Consider the following 19,970-nt stretch of genomic DNA (forward strand, 5'->3'; position numbering starts at 1 on the left):
TTGTGACGCCCCGTACAAAATCATCGTGTACGATTCGTCAACAACAGGATCTTTACACGGTCAAATACTATATGCTGTTTGAAAACCAGTTTGCATTCATAAAAAGATAGCGTTTTACAAAAGATAACGTGACACAAAGGTCATTACAAAGCCATTATTCAAATAACATAAGTTGCGAATGCAAAATAAAAGTTTCATGATTGAGACATCTCTAAGTAATGCAGCGGAAATTCTATTACAGCAGGTCCTTAACAGCAAGTTTAACACCAAGACAACAAGTCTAAACAGCGGAAGCAACAACGTCTAAGCACCTGAGAAATACATGCTTAAAAAGTCAACACGAATGTTGGTGAGCTATAGTTTGTAAACAGTAAAGTAATGTAGACCACGAGATTTCAGTGCTTCAACCAACAGTTTAAATCAGTATTCAAAACGGTATGAAAAGTATATGTTTAACCGTGGGCACATGGTAACTAGACTTAACGTAAATATAAATATCACCCCTAAAAGTACACCTGGCAAGTGCGTATGTCCTCGAAGTATTAAACACCCGTTAAATGCTAGCGCGACTAGCCCGGGTGGGGATGTCAAACCCTATGGATCCATATCTAAGATTCGCGTCTACCGGTTCAAAAACCAATAGTTAAACGTTACCGTGCTAAGGGGAATCTTTATGCCGTTGTATAACCCACACATATGTAAAGTTTAAGTACTCGTGTCAAGTAAGTAAAACATAAAAAGGCGCATGTATTCTCAGTCCCAAAAATAGTAAAAAGTAGTAAAAAGGGATGCTATAACTCACAGTGATAAGAGCGGTAAAGTCGATAATGAAAGTACGCAAGTAGTAAGTCGGTCCGAAAGGTCGTCAACCTAAGTCAAAGGTTGCTAGGTCAGTAGGTTATCTTCATAAGTTCTAATAGTGCATAAAATAAGTTTAAGTGTCATCATCATCATCGTTCATCATCATAAAAGCTAAGTAAGTTTGACAAAAATAGAGATCGAAACAATAGGCTGACTTCGGTCAGCTGTTACGACCTCTACGTAAATCGAAAAGATGCGTAATCAGTGGCTATGGCTCCGTATATGAGTCCCCTAGTTTCTGACCAATTTCTAGAACTAAACTCGACTTCGTTTGACCGTGGTGACGGTTTAAGTGAGAGTAGGTCAGAAATTTCAGCACAACGTTAATAGGGTGTAATGACTTTCGGAAGGCCATAAATCCTAAACCGTAACTCGGATTAAGACGAGGTCTAAACGGAAAATCATCTACTCGAACCGAACTAACTGAAAATCAACTTTCCAGTAGCCCAGGTGGTCTGATCAGATCCCATAAACAGTAAGTAAGGTGCTCCAGTGGGGTTCTTAGTGCTTGATGCTCATCACGGTTCTCATCCTTGATGCATGTAGCTTCAAGTGTACAACTCGTTGATGGGTTAGCATCACCTTGACCAAGATTCTACCATCAAAACACAATATGTTAAGACCAAGTAAGAACACAACTCATTTAAGAGTCTTAGATGGATGATGAACCAAGGTTACATCATATCCTTAGTCTTAACACAAATACAAGTCCTATTTACAAACAAAGTTACAAACTTTACTTCAATCAAATAAGTATTTACACAATCTAGATCAAATGAAGTGATGAAACCCTAAGCTAGAGAGCTTGGATCCTTTTCACACAAGTTATAAGGTCACAAAGCTAGAAAGCTTGAACTTTTAGTGTTCTTGAAGACCTTGAAGCATAAAGCTTGGATCTTTAAGTTACATGAAGACCATAAACACAAGTTTTGATCTTTATAACAAAATAATGAGACCATAAGTTAGAAAACTTAGATCTAACAAAAGATATGAAGATTCAAGCTAGAAAGTTTGCATCTTGGTTGTTCTTGAAGATCTTGAAGCATAAAGCTTGGATCTTTAAGATACATGAAGATTACAAACACAAGTTTGAATCTTTGTAACAAAATAACAAGATTAAAGTAAAAAGATTTAGATCTACAAAGTAGGTGAAGATTCAAGGCTAGAAAGCTTGAATCTTCCATGTTCTTGAAGGATTCATGTTTGAATCTACAAGATGTAATCAAGATCAAAGCTAAAGAGCTTGATCCTTTAAATGATGATGATGAACACGTGATTAATAAGGGAAGAAGAAGAAGAAAAATCAAAAACTTACAAGTTTTAGAGTGAGAAAGACTAGAGAGAAAATAAGAGAGTAAGTGTGTGTGAAATGCAAATGAGAGCAAGTGTAAAATGGTTGGAATAAGGCTTGTATTTATAGATGGTGAGGAGGTGGTGGTGGTGTCAAAAACGTGGGAACATGGGGGGAACAAGGGGGATAACTTTTTGCTTTATGGTTAATGGTTGTCTAAAGTAGGTGCTTATGTTAGGATCCTATGCAACATTAGGGATAATACTTGACACAAATGCTAGCATGTTCCCTCTAATAAATGGGCATTTGTCTTACTTATTAATGGGTCACTAGCTATTAATAATTGGACTAATTAAATAGTCCATTAACTAGTGTAGGGTGGGCTAAGGTCCAATAAGGTAGAAAGTCCCACAAGACTAACTAGTAAGCATAAGTAAATTACTACGCGTAATTAAGCATCCAAAGACCCAAGTAATTATTATTATAAAATAATAATTAATATTTCGTAGTCATAATATTCCGATTACGACAAAAGTAAAACGTGTACACAGTACGCAGTTCGTTAAAAACGTCAAGTGACACTAACGGTCATAAAAGCTTCCGGTGATCAAGTTAAGTATCCTTCGTACTTAAAGGAATGTTTTAACACATAAATGAAAGTAGGCCATGTGTAGTAAGATTCCAGAGTATAAAATAGCACAATACGCATAAATACGCAGTTTCGCGAAAGCACAAAGCACAAAAGCAAGTCGAAAAAGCTGGGTCGTTACATTACCCACCTGTTAAAGAAAATTTCGTCCCGAAATTTTGAGGAGTGACCAACAACGGTACCGTTTTTGAATAAGAAGGAGCGTATCGAAGTTCCAAAAGATTCGTGGGCTCAAAAGTGAGCTATTTACCTTGAAAGGTACTTGGGCGTATAAAAGTAAGAATAGGTATATGCCATTAATTAAGTCTCTTGTCCTAAGAGATCAACAGTTTGGTTTCGTTTCTTGCTAACACGAATATGTCATCCGAATATATACCCACAAAAGGAAAGATGATGTTTTTAGCCTTACAGGCATCTTCAGTAAGCTGGATGCATGGAATGCATCATGAATGTTACCAAACTCATCTAAAACATTGAGCGCTTATGTTGCAATACAAAGCTGACAGGTAGAATGGAAAACATGGTGATCTTAACCATGCAATTTGATGTCTGGATATTGTTAGCCACGGATTTTGTACTAATCCCTTAATTTCGGAAGGAGACCATAGGTATGAAGAACCCGATATTTAAGAACGTTTCATTTGACTAAATGAACTGAAATTTTAGCTGAAAGTGACTAATCGGACTTATATGCAATGCAAGCCATATTTATAGTGTCTTCAGGACGGTCTGAACGAACAATGAAGGATATCGCCCAGTTTACCATACTGCAGGTGAACTTATCCTTAGATGGAATGAAAGCACAGTTCCAAAATGTAACTTTATCCTTTCAGTTACATGTTGAAGTTAGGGTTAACATCAACTAGAACAACATATAGTTGCAACCAACGAAGGAAGGAATACGTAGAGTAACCATATCAGTGTCGTAGATGTTTTAAGCAGTCCTTTTCCAAGGGGATAACAAGATTCCTAGATTCCTAAAGTATTCCACATTACATTTTCGAAAGAAATTCGCACGAAAGGTGTGACCTTTGAACCAGGGTGAACTCTTCGAGCGGTTTGTTCTGAATTTATCCTTATACTTAAGGGGATGCGCGAATTAGAAGATATGTGAACCCTAGGTCATAAAGAATGGTTTACTCCAAGTAGAAAGAATCCCCAAAAATGATTTCTTGTACCTCAAAATAATGAATCCTAGAGATGACGTTTACGAGGGTGTTGTGATTAGTCGTGAAATATTGAGAGTAGAAACCCGCCTAGTGCCTTTCCTACGATAGGGTGACCACTAAGTATACCCAGAAAACTGATTTATTGACCCGCGTTTTTGCCATGTCTAGCCTTAAAAGGAACATTTTACGAGTGCAGAGACTTCCTAACAAATTTTGTAAATCTGCCATCCAAAGTGGCTCAAGAGTTTTTAACAAAGATCTTGATGGTCAGTTTCATCCCTAACAGAGGGCGAGAAGAAGTGTGATCCCTACATGGTGTAGTCTAATACGAAAACCTTTAATAAAATCAAACGAGGAAGTTTTGAAAAACCTTTAAACGTTTGATGCGACAACATAAATGGAACGAAGTTCTTGGTAAATTTAGAAGTATGTATAACAAGTACCATTTTGCACAAAATTATTTGACTTAAAACAACTCAATAAAGGAGCGATTTTTAATTATCTTGAAGGTATAACTTAGTATGTACTAACCCAAAATAAGTAAGGGTAAATTTATACATATATGATTTTATAAATCGCATAAGTGACAGAAAAATTTTATTATTTTCATTTGTCCATAAATCTCGTGAGGTCCGCGCAAATAACAACGTGTAAAAATCAACGTGTAAAAATTTTGATAAACATAGTTTTTCGTATTTCAGAGGTTACGAGTATTGAGTGAAAATCTTTGAATCATCGGGTGACATGTTACTAGGTAATGAAAACTAATGATTTAAATGTAGTTTTGATAATTGTCAGGGACTTAAGTCTTTGGCCCAAAAATGTTCACGTGCGAAGCCTGTTGCTAAAAAGTGAGGTATGAAGGATAGAGCATGAGGATGAGAAGTTAATCGCTTCTTGACTTTGCAAGATGCCAAACAGGTTATGACTAATATTAAAGTCGGAATACTGATGGTGTTAATATCACTAAATGAGAATCCCTTGGAATAAGTCAGGACTTATAGTTATGTAAGAAAGAGCATCGTTCCAACATGCGTGGCAAATAAGATCCTTGGGGTAACGCAATAGCTTTGAATGGTTTAAGTGTTAGTGAATGCCCGAAGGCTCTGCATGACGTGGTAGTAAGTGCCTTCATCACATACACACACATGAATTTCTCAATTTCGACGGTTGTCAGTCTTCATGATGACTTGGATACGAATAAGCAATGAAAAATTTTATGCAATAAGCAACGAAAATCTTATAGAAATCGTTTAAAGTGACAATGTAAGAAAAGAAACGAAATTCTTAGAAAACTAGGGTTATGTACAACACGTACCATTCAAGGTAAGATATCTTTTGAATAGAAGATTTGATTTGTAAAAGTGAAAGTAAAATGTCTTATGTATTTTTTAAAATGAGTAATCGTTTACTTTATTTTATAACATATACGATTTCAAAAATTTGCACGAATGGCAAATATAATAAATTTACTTTTATAAAACTTTGAGAGGATCGTACCGTAAAATAGTGTGTGAAAAATTTTGGCAAACCAAAATTTTCATATTTCGGAGGTTACAAGTTGAAAAAAGATTGATGAGGACTGAGTAAAATATTTTGAAAATCTCGGGTGATATTCGAGCAAAAATGTTACGAGGTAATGAAAACTGTTGAATTTAAATGTGGTTGATGACTATTAGTAGGGCATAAGTATTTTGACCAAAAATGCTTAAGTGTAAAGTTGTTGCTTATAAGTGAGATACGAAAGGGAGAGTATGAGGATGAGAATTAACCTCCCATTGATTCGGAAAATTTTGAACTGGTATGACTAATATCAAAGTAAGAAGGATGATGGTGTGATTATCACCGAACAAGGAATCTCTCGGAATAAGTTAGGATTTAGAGTTGCGTAAGAATGAGTATCAAATAAGATTCCTGGCTAGTCCTTAAGATAGAATTTGATTTGCCGAAGTTATGGAATATAATTTCCTTTATGTATCGTCGTGTAAGTTTGTCCATTGTATCGGTTTTCTTCATGGCTAAAAAGTGAGCAGATTTGGTGAGGCGATCAACGATAACCCAGATAGTGTCATAACTGCCTACTGTTTTTGGTAAATTCGGGATGAAATCCATTGTCATCCCTTCTCATTTCCATTGTGGGATCTCGGGTCGTTGAAGTAACCCAGATGGTTTTTGGCTCACCATTCTCTCGAGGTATACGAATAATCTTCTTACTATAAATAACTTTCGTTTTCATCCTTGAAAGCCAGTCCGTTCCCACTATTTCATCAAAGCTTCCTAACTTGATGAGTATTAGGTTAATTCTAAAGTCCATTCCAACTTTTACATCAAGCTTCCTGACTTGATGGGTGTTAGGTTAATCTTAAGGTTCATTCCATCCAAATTTTATCGTACTACCGTGAAAAATTCTATCAATCTTCTCAGATAACATCTGCTTGTGCGTAGGTAACTAATCCTTTCCACTACTATTTTAAAACTCCCAAGTTTTGCTGACATGTGGTCATCTCCAAATGACCCACCTGTTAATTTTAAGGTACTACCTTAAATTATTCCTCTATCTCTGCCAGCTTACCATTAACTTGTCCCATAGAATGTTTAACTCTCATGGTTGTTAATGGCTTATTAGTCATAACACTAAGGTTCTTAGATATAAGGTTTCTATCGCTCTAGTATTAAACAATTCTGAGACAATAAAACGTCGTAACGAAACGTACCCTAAATAAAAATCAGGATCCATGCGAGTCTCCATAGCTGAGATAATGATTGCTCTACCGTAAGTGAGCCCAAAGTTTTCCCTATTCGAGAACTTTTCCCTTAAGTGTCCAGGGTGTCTATATTTAAAACAAATTTTTGGGTTATCAATTCTGCAATCAAGGCCCTCCTTGTACAGTATCTGGGCTACGTGGTTATTCTTTCCCTAACTCTAACAGACCAGAATGCGTATGCTCAAGTGATTCCTACCAAAATTTCCTTTGAATCACTTCATATTCCTTATATAGTAGCATTGGGACTTCTGCATGATTTACTTCAATATAATCACGCTGGCCTGGCGTCATTATATTGTACTAAATCGTACATTCATTCCAATATTACTCCATATGGTCAATGTAACGTGATCACTTCATGTTCTACTCAATTTCATCTAACGGTGCTTTATCTATGCTATCTCAAAACAAAATCTACATATTTAATCTCATGATTATCTCAGTCTGGGTACGTAGGTTCCGCAGGTCATGCATCAATGCCTAAATGTCCCAAAATTTATCCAAAATGTTCGGGTTTAGGTAATGTCGTTAGGTTCCTTTCTAGAAATTCAATCTGGTGTCTCGCGTCGAGTTATACGTGTAGTAAGTAGTAATACGATATGTTTTGAGGCGACTCGCAAGTCTTCGGGTATGGCTGAGCATCAGTGGAAAACACTCTGACGTTGCGAAAGGAGATGTCCTCCTGACTTCTCCAATTCCTAAGAGTGTCGGGGACCTAAGTCCAGAAGTGTCGTTAGATCGTTGAGTGGTAGTGTAGAATGAAAGAGATAAGTGACGGTCATGAAAGCGTACGGAATACGGGTCAACTTGCGGAAATTGAACAACCTTCTAATGTTCATACGTCGTACGTGGCTAATTAGGGTGAGCTCGGGGTGCGGTTACTCCGACAAATCCTCCAATATCTCCTCCTCCGAGGATCAACTTTAGTGGGCGTGTAATCCGAGGGGTACTCCTCCTAGATTGCGTGAAGAATCATTTCGATCTCCAGAACGGTGGGACGATAGTAACAGGTGGATTACAATACCAATCCTTAGGGTTAGACGTGTGGGAAAAGGGTTCAGAAAAACATATGAACTGGGAAAGGTAAGTTTTCCAAGTCGGTACAGCGAATAGAAGGCATGAAGCAAGCACGTAATCAGCCACTACAGCAACCTAGATCGTCTACAGCAGTATATAGCATGGCAATATTAACAGTACTAAACAGAAGTAACATGCAATCGAAAGCAGATAGTAGTATGCAGTAGCGAGGATAAGCAATAGTATACAGCGAGTTCACATAGCAGTAAGAGTAAGCAGTAGCATGCAGCAAATCATACAGCAGTAGAAGTAAGCAGTGGCATGCAGTAGTAGTAAGCAGTAACATGCAGTAATATAACATAGTAGCATGCAGCGGTCCACAGAAACAGGTAAACAAGTAAGTTGTAGATTAGTGCTATTAGTGAATACTACTTGGCCTGGTCTAGACTCACTAATGCAACCTAATTCCCAACAACCAATGCTCTGATACCAAATGTGACGCCCCGTACAAAACCATCATGTATGATTCGTCAACAACAGGATCTTTACACGGTCAAATACTATATGCTGTTTGAAAACCAGTTTGCATTCATAAAAAGATAGCGTTTTACAAAAGATAACGTGACACAAAGGTCATTACAAAGCCATTATTCAAATAACATAAGTTGCGAATGCAAAATAAAAGTTTCATGATTGAGACATCTCTAAGTAATACAGTGGAAATTCTAGCACAGCAGGTCCTTAACAGCAAGTTTAACACCAAGACAGCAAGTCTAAACAGCGGAAGCAACAACATCTAAGCACCTGAGAAATACATGCTTAAAAAGTCAACACGAATGTTGGTGAGCTATAGTTTGTAAATAGTAAAGTAATGTAGACCACGAGATTTCAGTGCTTCAACCAACAGTTTAAATCAGTATTCAAAACGGTATGAAAAGTATATGTTTAACTGTGGGCACATGGTAACTAGACTTAATGTAAATATAAATATCACCCCCTAAAAGTACACCTGGCGAGTGCGTATATCCTCGAAGTATTAAACACCCGTTAAATGCTAGCGCGACTAGCCCGGGTGGGGATGTCAAACTCTATGGATCCATATCTAAGATTCGCGTCTACTGGTTCAAAAACCAATAGTTAAACGTTACCGTGCTAAGGGGAATCTTTATGCCGTTGTATAACCCACACATATGTAAAGTTTAAGTACTCGTGTGAAGTAAGTAAAACATAAAAAGGCCCATGTATTCTCAGTCCCAAAAATAGTAAAAAGTAGTAAAAAGGGATGCTATAACTCACAGTGATAAGAGCGGTAAAGTCGATAATGAAAGTACGCAAGTAGTAAGTCGGTCCGAAAGGTCGTCAACCTAAGTCAAAGGTTGCTAGGTCAGTAGGTTATCCTCATAAGTTCTAATAGTGCATAAAATAAGTTTAAGTGTCATCATCATCATCGTTCATCATCATAAAAGCTAAGTAAGTTTGGCAAAAATAGAGATCGAAACAATAGGCTGACTTCGGTCAGCTGTTACGACCTCTACGTAAATCGAAAAGACGCGTAATCAGTGGCTATGGCTCCGTATATGAGTCCCCTAGTTGCTGACTAATTTTCAGAACCAAACTCATCTTTTTTTGACCATGGCGACGGTTTAAGTGCGAGTAGGTCAGAAAATTTCAGCACAACGTTAATAGGGTGTAATGACTTTCGGAAGGCCATAAATCCTAAACCGTAACTCGGATTAAGACGAGGTCTAAACGGAAAATCATCTACTCGAACCGAACTAACTGAAAATCAACTTTCCAGAAGCCCAGGTCGTCTGATCAAATCCCAAAAACAGTAAGTAAGGTGCTCCAGTGGGGTTCTTAGTGCTTGATGCTCATCACGGTTCTCATCCTTGATGCATGTAGCTTCAAGTGTACAACTCGTTGATGGGTTAGCATCACCTTGACCAAGATTCTACCATCAACACACAATATGTTAAGACCAAGTAAGAACACAACTCATTTAAGAGTCTTAGATGGATGATGAACCAAGGTTACATCATATCCTTAGTCTTAACACAAATACAAGTCCTATTTACAAACAAAGTTACAAACTTTACTTCAATCAAACAAGTATTTACACAATCTAGATCAAATGAAGTGATGGAACCCTAAGCTAGAGAGCTTGGATCCTTTTCACACAAGTTATAAGGTCACAAAGCTAGAAAGCTTGAACCTTTAGTGTTCTTGAAGACCATGAAGCATAAAGCTTGGATCTTTAAGTTACATGAAGACCATAAACACAAGTTTTGATATTTATAACAAAATAATGAGACCATAAGTTAGAAAACTTAGATCTAACAAAAGATATGAAGATTCAAGCTAGAAAGCTTGCATCTTGGTTGTTCTTGAAGATCTTGAAGCATAAAGCTTGGATCTTTAAGATACATGAAGATTACAAATACAAGTTTGAATCTTTGTAACAAAATAACATGATTAAAGTAAAAAGATTTAGATCTACAAAGTAGGTGAAGATTCAAGGCTAGAAAGCTTGAATCTTGCATGTTCTTGAAGGATTCATGTTTGAATATACAAGATGTAATCAAGATCAAAGCTAAAGAGCTTGATCCTTTAAATGATGATGATGAACACGTGATTAATAAGGGAAGAAGAAGAAGAAAAATCAAAAACTTACAAGTTTTAGAGTGAGAAAGAATAGAGAGAAAATAAGAGAGTAAGTGTGTGTGAAATGCAAATGAGAGCAAGTGTAAAATGGATGGAATAATGCTTGTATTTATAGATGGTGAGGAGGTGGTGGTGGTGTCAAAAACGTGGGAACATGGGGGGAACAAGGGGGATAACTTTTTGCTTTATGGTTAATGGTTGTCTAAAGTAGGTGCTTATGTTAGGATCCCATGCAACATTAGGGATAATACTTGACACAAATGCTAGCATGTTCCCTCTAATAAATGGGCATTTGTCTTACTTATTAATGGGTCACTAGCTGTTAATAATTGGACTAATTAAATAGTCCATTAACTAGTGTAGGGTGGGCTAAGGTCCAATAAGGTAGAAAGTTCCACAAGACTAACTGGTAAGCATAAGTAAATTACTACGCGTAATTAAGCATCCAAAGACCCAAGTAATTATTATTATAAAATAATAATTAATATTTCGTAGTCATAATATTCCGATTACGACAAAAGTTAAACGTGTACACAGTACGCAGTTCGTTAAAAACGTCAAGTGACACTAACGGTTATAAAAGCTTCCGGTGATCAAGTTAAGTATCCTTCGTACTTAAAGGCACGTTTTAACACATAAATGAAAGTAGGCCATGTGTAGTAAGATTCCAGAGTATAAAATAGCACAGTACGCACAAATACGCAGTTTCGCAAAAGCACAAAGCACAAAAGCAAGTCGAAAAAGCTGGGTCGTTACAGCTGTCAAGTAGAAGATGCAGCGAATTCGTCACGATAACAAAAAAAAAAAAAACTAATACCTCTAGCATCCACAGAATCCGAAGTAACAATGGAAATATCTGCAACACTTGAAACAAAGTAGTGACCTTCAATAAACATCAAAACATCAGAAATGAACATCAATAAAAAACTGGTACACGTACAAATAACTGGCTAAAGTTCTATATAAGTTATAACTAATATATATACTAAAATTACATGAGACCATATGTTGAAATATATACCTTTTTCAACATATAAACCTGAAACAACATATATTCAAATATATTCCTATCTTATAATTTTATAGGTACACATTCCATATTTGTTTATGGTGTGCTGCTTTAATAAGAGAAGTTTGAATGAAAAATGAACCTTAATGGCCTCCATTGTATTTGATCTTCACTGTAGTCATATTGTAAAATCAATTCCACAACAATCCTCATAAACATGTTTGGTGAAAGACGTAAGTTACACAAACATAAAAAAAAATTAGACCACGAAAACTAAAACACAACACCATAAACAAAAATAAAATGCTAAATAATTTAGAAAGTAAGTGACATCATAAATATGTACCTTCAGGTTAAATGTGAACACAGAATTCATATGTCAATCAAAGATGTTCATGTACGTTGGAAATCGATTACTCTACAGGCTGCTGAAAGCTGTCTCATATATCACATTAAAGAAAGAGGAGTTTGTAAGTATACCATACAACTGTTCACGAATAAAATGAACATCAACATAGTAAAACATTAGTACCTTAATCTGCGGAACCGAAAACCTCATCCCAGGATGAACAACAACACCAATTAAGTCATGGTCCATATACTCAAAAACCATGTAAATTCCTCGTTTATATTTATTACTGTCTGCAGATTATTGTTAATCAAATCAATTAGAAGACAGATAATAGTGTTCGTACTACAAAATAATTGCAAATACTTGCCTGGCCTCCCTTGTTTATCTTTTCAGGACCTACACAATAATAAGTACATATCAAATATCATTAGGGGTATCATATATCTTTTAAGTATGTGTTCAAAGTAAAAAAAGATGAAAAAATTAACCGCAACATTACACGATCAGATGGTTATATTTGTACTTAATTGCTACGCAGCGAATTTTGGGTTAATGAACTGAATTACATTTAACATGCATAGGAGGTTGTAGTTTAAAGTTTACATAGTGAAAAACACTTAACTAAACTCTAATGGACTCTAAACGATTGAGCTTGATCCAACTAATTACTAAGCTTAGCTTATGGTTTATAGTTAACAGTTTACATAATAAGGATACTACATAAATGTCATCTTTTTCCCAATAATATGTGTAACCATCCACATTCATGACAATCATGCATTTAACACAATTTACATATTACTTTTCATTCTTACAAAAAATTTCATAGTAAAAGCATAGAACTTGCCATTAATACAACATTTACAATGCAGGAATCTAACAAAACTAACAATGAAAAGGAACAAAAGAAACTAACAAAGCTTACCTATTTGATGTACATTAGGCTCACCATTTTCATCTTCGTTGTTTTTCGATTCATCAAAAAACTAATGCTCATTAAATCCTGCATAGAGAAGACTAAATTTTGTCTTAAAAAAATTGATACTTTTTTTACGGAGTATAATCAAAATGCCGTTAAATATCAACAATCACTAACAAAGTGTGTACCTTGACCAATTGCTTCAGTATCAACCATGATGTTACCTAATGGTGGCAACTATCCGCAATTTGTTAACTTACTTCAACATAGCACATATCATTAACAATAACTGTGATGACCCGAAAATTTCTGACCAAATTTAAACTTAATCTTTAACGTTTCCGACACGATAAGCAAAGTCTATGAAGTTGAATCTCAAAATTTTAGAACTATTTCATGTATTCAATTACATTTGACTGCTCTCGACGATTCACGAACAATTATATATATATATATATATATATATATATATATATATATATATATATATATATATATATATATATATATATATATATATCAAAGACGTACAAGTAAACACTATTTGCTACAGTAAAAATCACTTTGCTACAGTAAAACACTATTTGCTACAGTGAAAATGACTTTGCTACAGTAAAACACTATTTGCTACAGTAAAAACGACTTTGCTACAGTGCTACAGTTTCTTTCTCATTTCATTTTACTCCGTATTATTATTATAATTTATATTATTATTATTATTATTATTATTATTATTATTATTATTATTATTATTATTATTATTATTATTAAGATTAATATTATTATTAATCTTATTATTATTAGTAGTATTTGTATTATTAGTATTACACATAAAATACTACGACGAGGTAATGTCCAAATGATTTCAAAAATGGTTTTCGAGCGGGATAGAGCTAAGGAAACTATGGGTTATAGCTATGGAGGTTATGTGTAATGTTCAAGGGTATTGTTCTCAAGTCAAACCTAGTGTTTATCATCTCCGTTGCGTCTACGTACTTTCCTGCAATACTAAATCACAATATTGATATGTAAGCATTCATATCTTATCTTTTATACATTAATTGTGTATCCATGTCTAGTGCTCGAGTATATATATTTATATATGCTTGTATGCTAAATTTTGTCGTTAAACAGTTTATAATGAATCACGAATTAAATACCTATATTACTGGTAAAAGGTATATGATATACATGTTTTTGAAAAGCTGGCAAAAAATCAATAACTTTTCATTTAAATATCGAATAATTTCGATGAACGGTTTAAAAGATATGATCAACTGAATTATGATTGACGTTAATTGAAATTGCTTTTGAATTTGCAATTAAGATTTAAACAACTGGTTTACGAGATTGATAAATTGGATTTTTGAATATTACCAACCGAGTAAATGAATCCTTATATAAGGTACGTCTCGTTTTGTTAAACAACGGTCAAAATTGACTTTTTGAAACGACTTTGGATAACTTTTGTATGTCGATCTTGAGCATTAGGATTGTGATACACTATGACCTGACCTAGCTTGATAGACATTTATTGACCAACATATGTTCTCTAGGTTGAGATCTACAGTTATTTGATAATCCGAGTTTCGATCACATTTTGGTGAACGACTTTATATGCTGCTAAGGTGAGTTTCATTTGCTCCCTTTTTAAATGCTTTTGCAATATATATTTTTGAGCTGAGAATACATGCACTTTATTTTAAACAATGGACACAAGTACATACTAAATTCTATACTGAGTTTGAACAGAAAATCCCTTAGCTTTGGTAACTAGTAACTGCCGGTTATAAGAACTGGTGGGCGCGAGTAGTAGTATATGGATCCGTAGGGCTTGATATTCCCGTCCGAGCTAGAGCACTAGCCTTTTAACGGACGTATACTATTTGAGAAGCGTACACGTTGGTTTGCGTGTATTATTAAGATGATTATACAAAGGGTATAAATTATATATACGTTAAGTTTAGTTACCAGGGTGCTCTGTTATGTAGAATCTATTGATAAACGTTTATGGATGAAACAACTGAAATCTTGTGATCAATCTTTATATACAGATTATGCGCAACAATAAAACTATGAACTCACCAACCTTTGTGTTGACACTTTTAAGTATGTTTATTCTTAGGTTCCTAGAAGTCTTCCGCTGTTTGCTTATATGTGATACAAGCTATGTGCATGGAGTCATACATACTTTATTCAAGAAAACTTTGCATTCACAAAATTATCACCATGTATCTTATTTTGACTGCATTGTCAACAGATGTAGTATTGTAAACTATTATATACGGTGATTGTCTATACGTAGAAATCATCAGACGTCGAAAATCTTGGATTTTTATATTCGTTTATGGTGTGCCTTTTCAAAAGAACGCAGTGTATGCAAAACGTATCATATAGAGGTCAAAACGTCACTATGAAATCAATGAATGATGTATTCGTTTAAAGGGATTTGGAAGGATCGTCACAATAACAATCTGCAAACGAATAATGTATAAAACATACAGTACAACCTTTTGTTAGCTATAGTTGGCAACAATTGTGAAGAATAAAAAAATAGATAACTAATGATCTCTTATGTAACATAATTCTATCACATCAACCATAATGAAATTAAACCTTTCATTAGTGTAACAAAAAAGTATTCTTTACCTCAATAAATCCAATAATGTTATTGAAACCAAAATAAATGCATCACAATGATTACCTCACTGATTGAAAAGGAAAACAATATTAGCTTACTATATGAAATAGGCAAATAGATTGTAATTTGTTAATGAAGGTACTTCATAGTTTTCTGAGTTATTTGTCACCAATGCACTAAAAGAGAATCTAATTCTGTAACGACCCACCAAAATCGCTATTGACACAGTACGTTATTCACCGGTTTCATTGCGAGGTATTGACCTCTATATAATACGTTTTGTAAACATTGCATTCTTTTGAAAAGACACACCATAAATGAATATCTAAATCCAAGGCTTTCGACATCTGATGATTTCTACATATAGACAATCACCGTAAATAATAGTTTACAATAATACATCCGTTGACAATACAGTCAAAATAAGATACATGGTGATGATTTTGTGAATGCAAAGTTTTCTCTAATAAAGCATGTATGACTCCATGCACATAGCTTGTATAACATATAAGCAAACAGCAGAAGACTTCTAGAGACCTGAGAATAAACATGCTAAAAAGTGTCAACACAAAGGTTGGTGAGTTCATAGTTTTAATATTGCGCATAATCTGTATATAAAGGTGGATCACAAGATTTCTGTTGTTTCATCCAGAAACATTTATCAAAATATTCTACAAGATTGAGCACCCTGGTAACTAAACTTTAACGTATATCTAATAAGTACCCCTGTTTTAACATACATGCAACCAACATGTACAATACACGCAAACCAACGTGTACTAACCTCAAATAGCATACGTCTGTTTTATAGTTCAGGCTAGGGTTTCTATACCTGGAACAGATGGGGATGTCAAGCCCTATGGATCCATATACCACTATTCGCGCCCACCAGTTCTTATAACCAGCAGTTACTAGTTACCAAAGCTAAGGGATTTTCAGTTCAAACTCAGTGTAGAATTTAGTACGTACTTGTATCCATTGTGTTTAAAATAAAGTGCATGTATTCTCAGCCCAAAAATATATATTGCAAAAGCAATTAAAAAGGGAGCAAATGAAACTCACCTGACAACTTCAGAAATAAATCACAGAGATGTGACCGAATATCAGAATGCAAGTAACCGTAGACCTCAACTTAGAGAACATATGTTGGTCAATAAGTGTCTAATAATCTAGGTCGGTCCATAGGGTAAGTATAGTCCTATTGCTCAAGTCCGACTCATAAATTTAGCAAAGTTTAGCAAAAGTCAACAAAAGTCTACAGAAGTCAAAGTAAGTCAAATGTAAGTCAAACGCAAGTCAACATGGTCAACACAAATAAACAATCTCATAATATTACCCAAGTTGGTCAAATATTCAAGCTTAAGTCAAACTTAGGTTATCTATTTTTACTTAGAAAAAAATATTATTTACATATATGTATTTTTTAGATATTTTGCAGCTAATTACGGGTCCCACCAACTTTGATATAATACCTTAGGTCGTAACCATTGGAAAGTATATCATCTCACCTTTCTATAGACAGTTTATTTGACGAAAACAGAGTTACAGTTTGAAAGTTATGGCCTCGCGAAAACAGCCTCCCGAAACATAAACTGTCGATAAAATGTAAACTGCTGATAAAATGCTGTGTTCAAAATCAGCAACGATTACCCATTTTCACGCTTGTTTTAAACCTATTTAGACTTAACAAAATCATACATATAATATATTGTTTTAAAACATGTCGTAAATACTTTCAATACCAATTAATAGTTTTTATCCAGACTTAACTGATTTCAACTTACGAGTCCGCAAAGTAGACCCAAGATTCATTTTTGACAATTTACCAAAACTAAAAGTCAGCCCCAACATCCTGTTTTCAGGCTTGTTTTAAACTAGTTTTTACTCGACAAAATCATACATATCTTATATCATTTTGAAGCATCTCATATCTACTTTCTGACCCAATTAATAGCTTTTGCCATAACTTAATCATTTATAATTTACGAGCCTACAAAGTGAGCCCGAGAGTCATTTTGACACTTTCACTAAAATAATAAAAATTTTCCATTGACAACTCAAATTCCAAAACATAATAGTTGAGCATGTAAAAATCATGTCATAAGTTTAAAAATGATATTTTAGACGTGTTACATACCTTTGATCCTCAAAATTTCGCATATTGGTCAAAGTAGACGCGTATGACTCAAATGGGTCATAAATACCCATTTTGATCAAAACATGCCAAAAATCATTTTTAAAACATTATAAACTTCAAACTTACTTAAATTGATATATCGGACGTGTCCTCGGTGCCCGTTACCCATTTTGACACTTTTTGGCTTAAACGGGTTAAATGTCCAAACGGACGGTTTAAATTACATGGTTTATACATATACAAAATTACCACTTTAGAGCACCCCACACTATATGAAATAGTTAATATAAGTGTATTAAGTTCATACAAAAAGTTTCAAGTCTCAAGTATTGGTCATATTTTTTATAACCCGAAACATTTGCAAAAACACAAGTTTAAAACAAGGTTTACAGCAGCAACTTCTGTGATTTCTAGAAAAATCATCGCAACTCCAAATCAGTCACCGACAATTGGAGATGTGGCATTTTTAAGTGGAGAATCTACCCAATTTTTCGTATAGTCTGATTTGTCCCAAAAAAGCCCCAGTTACAGAATACGTTAAACTATGTTCGTGCAGTTTTCAGAAATCAAACAGCATTTTTATTAACATGTATCAAACTTTGAACGAGCGTAAAAGTCTAAAGAAAATTCGAATCGACCTGATTCTTGAGTCTAATATCAGTGGTTTTTCAAGTCCAACAACCCTATGAACTTATATTATCATTTATATGTCATTTAGCATGCCAAAAATGTTCACCTTTAATCATACAAAAACATAACTTCAATCGTTCATAAATTAAGTTCTATAAATCGAAAAGATTTGATATCTAAACGAAAAGTTAATAATTTTTCAAGCTCTTTTCAATATTATCATGCCAAGAACAGATTGTAAACTCAACTTTTCCAGATTAGCAATATCAAATACGAATTTTCAAACCAAAATCAATTAATCACAATTTTTGATCTAGAAATCGAAATTGCGCAATATCTATATGAAAAATTAACTACTCTTCAATAGTAATTCAATTATGAACTTTGATTAACTGTATTTAACATGTAAGAGTGAGTTCATATCAGTTCAAAAATGGAATTTCATTTTAACTACTCAAATGATCAATTAAACACCATTTCATTTGTAAATATTCAAGGACTTGAGTACTAGACACTATATCTACCCTAATATGTATCAAAAACATGAAAACTCAAAAATTAGAGTTTTTAAAACTTACCCTAATGATGTTTTAGCAGAGTAGTATATAAAATACTATTAAATTTTACCAGGAAATACTATTAAATACGATACAATTTTACACAAGATATTTATTTATTTAGAGAACGGATATACTTAAACCTTGCTACAACACTTATAGGCAGTGTACCTAATCGTACAGTAGTGTAGTTTTTAGTAAGTCCGGTTCGTTCCACAGGAAATCTTTTTAAACAAAGCTTAACGCTATATTAGTTTACTTTTATAGAAATACATATATATATAAGTAATATTATTATTATAAAGGGGGGTTTTTACCGTTTAATGACCGGTTTGTCGATTTTAAAACTTTAGTCGCAGTTAAAACCTTATGTAAAATATTAAATAAATAAAAGACTTAATTTAAAGCATAAAATAAATAACGATAATGAAATTGCAATAAATAAAAGTGCGATAAAATAAAATTGCGATAATTAAAAAGTACGATAATTAAAAGTGCGATTAAATAACAATAAATAAAAGTGCGATAATTAGAAGTGCAATTAAATATAAAATAAAGGAAATTAAATATGAAATAAAAGAATTATGCTTATTTAAACTTCCGTAATCATGATGTTTGACGTGTTGATTTTAGTTTTATGCCCATGGGTTAATTGTCCTTTGTCCTGGATTATTTAATATGTCCATACGGATTTGTCCATAATAGTCCATCAGTCATAAATATAAAGAGCGAAAGCCTTCGTCAAATTATTCTTATTCCCGAAGTCAAATATTCCAACTAATTGGGGATTCGAATTGTAACAAGGTTTTAATACTTTGTTTAATGAATACACCAGGTTATCGACTGCGTGTAAACCAAGGTTTTACTACTTTGTTAACAATTACACCAATTACCCTTGAATGTAATTCACCCCTATTTCAACAAGTTTATTAACTATTAATCCAGTTCCGTATCCGGTAAAATGAATAATTATTGGTATTTATAGATATCCCGCCCACCGTACCCAGTCAAGCGTATGTGGTTATATATAAATACGTCAAATTATAAGTTTGTATATTAAATTTACAAGGTATTGTTTAGTTAATATAAAACCCATTAATAGCCCATAGTCTAATTTCCACAAGTGTCGTTCTTTTGTCCAAACCCCAATTATGGTACAAAGCCCAATTACCCAATTTTAGTAATTAGCCCAACATCATGATTACTTCGGATTAAAGAAGCATAATAATAACTTAGCTACGAGACATTAATATAAAAAGGTTGAACATAACTTACAATGATTAAAAATAGCGTAGCGTTACACGGACAGAAT

Source organism: Rutidosis leptorrhynchoides, chromosome 7 (assembly GCF_046630445.1).
Source record: "Rutidosis leptorrhynchoides isolate AG116_Rl617_1_P2 chromosome 7, CSIRO_AGI_Rlap_v1, whole genome shotgun sequence".
NCBI lineage: Eukaryota > Viridiplantae > Streptophyta > Magnoliopsida > Asterales > Asteraceae > Rutidosis > Rutidosis leptorrhynchoides.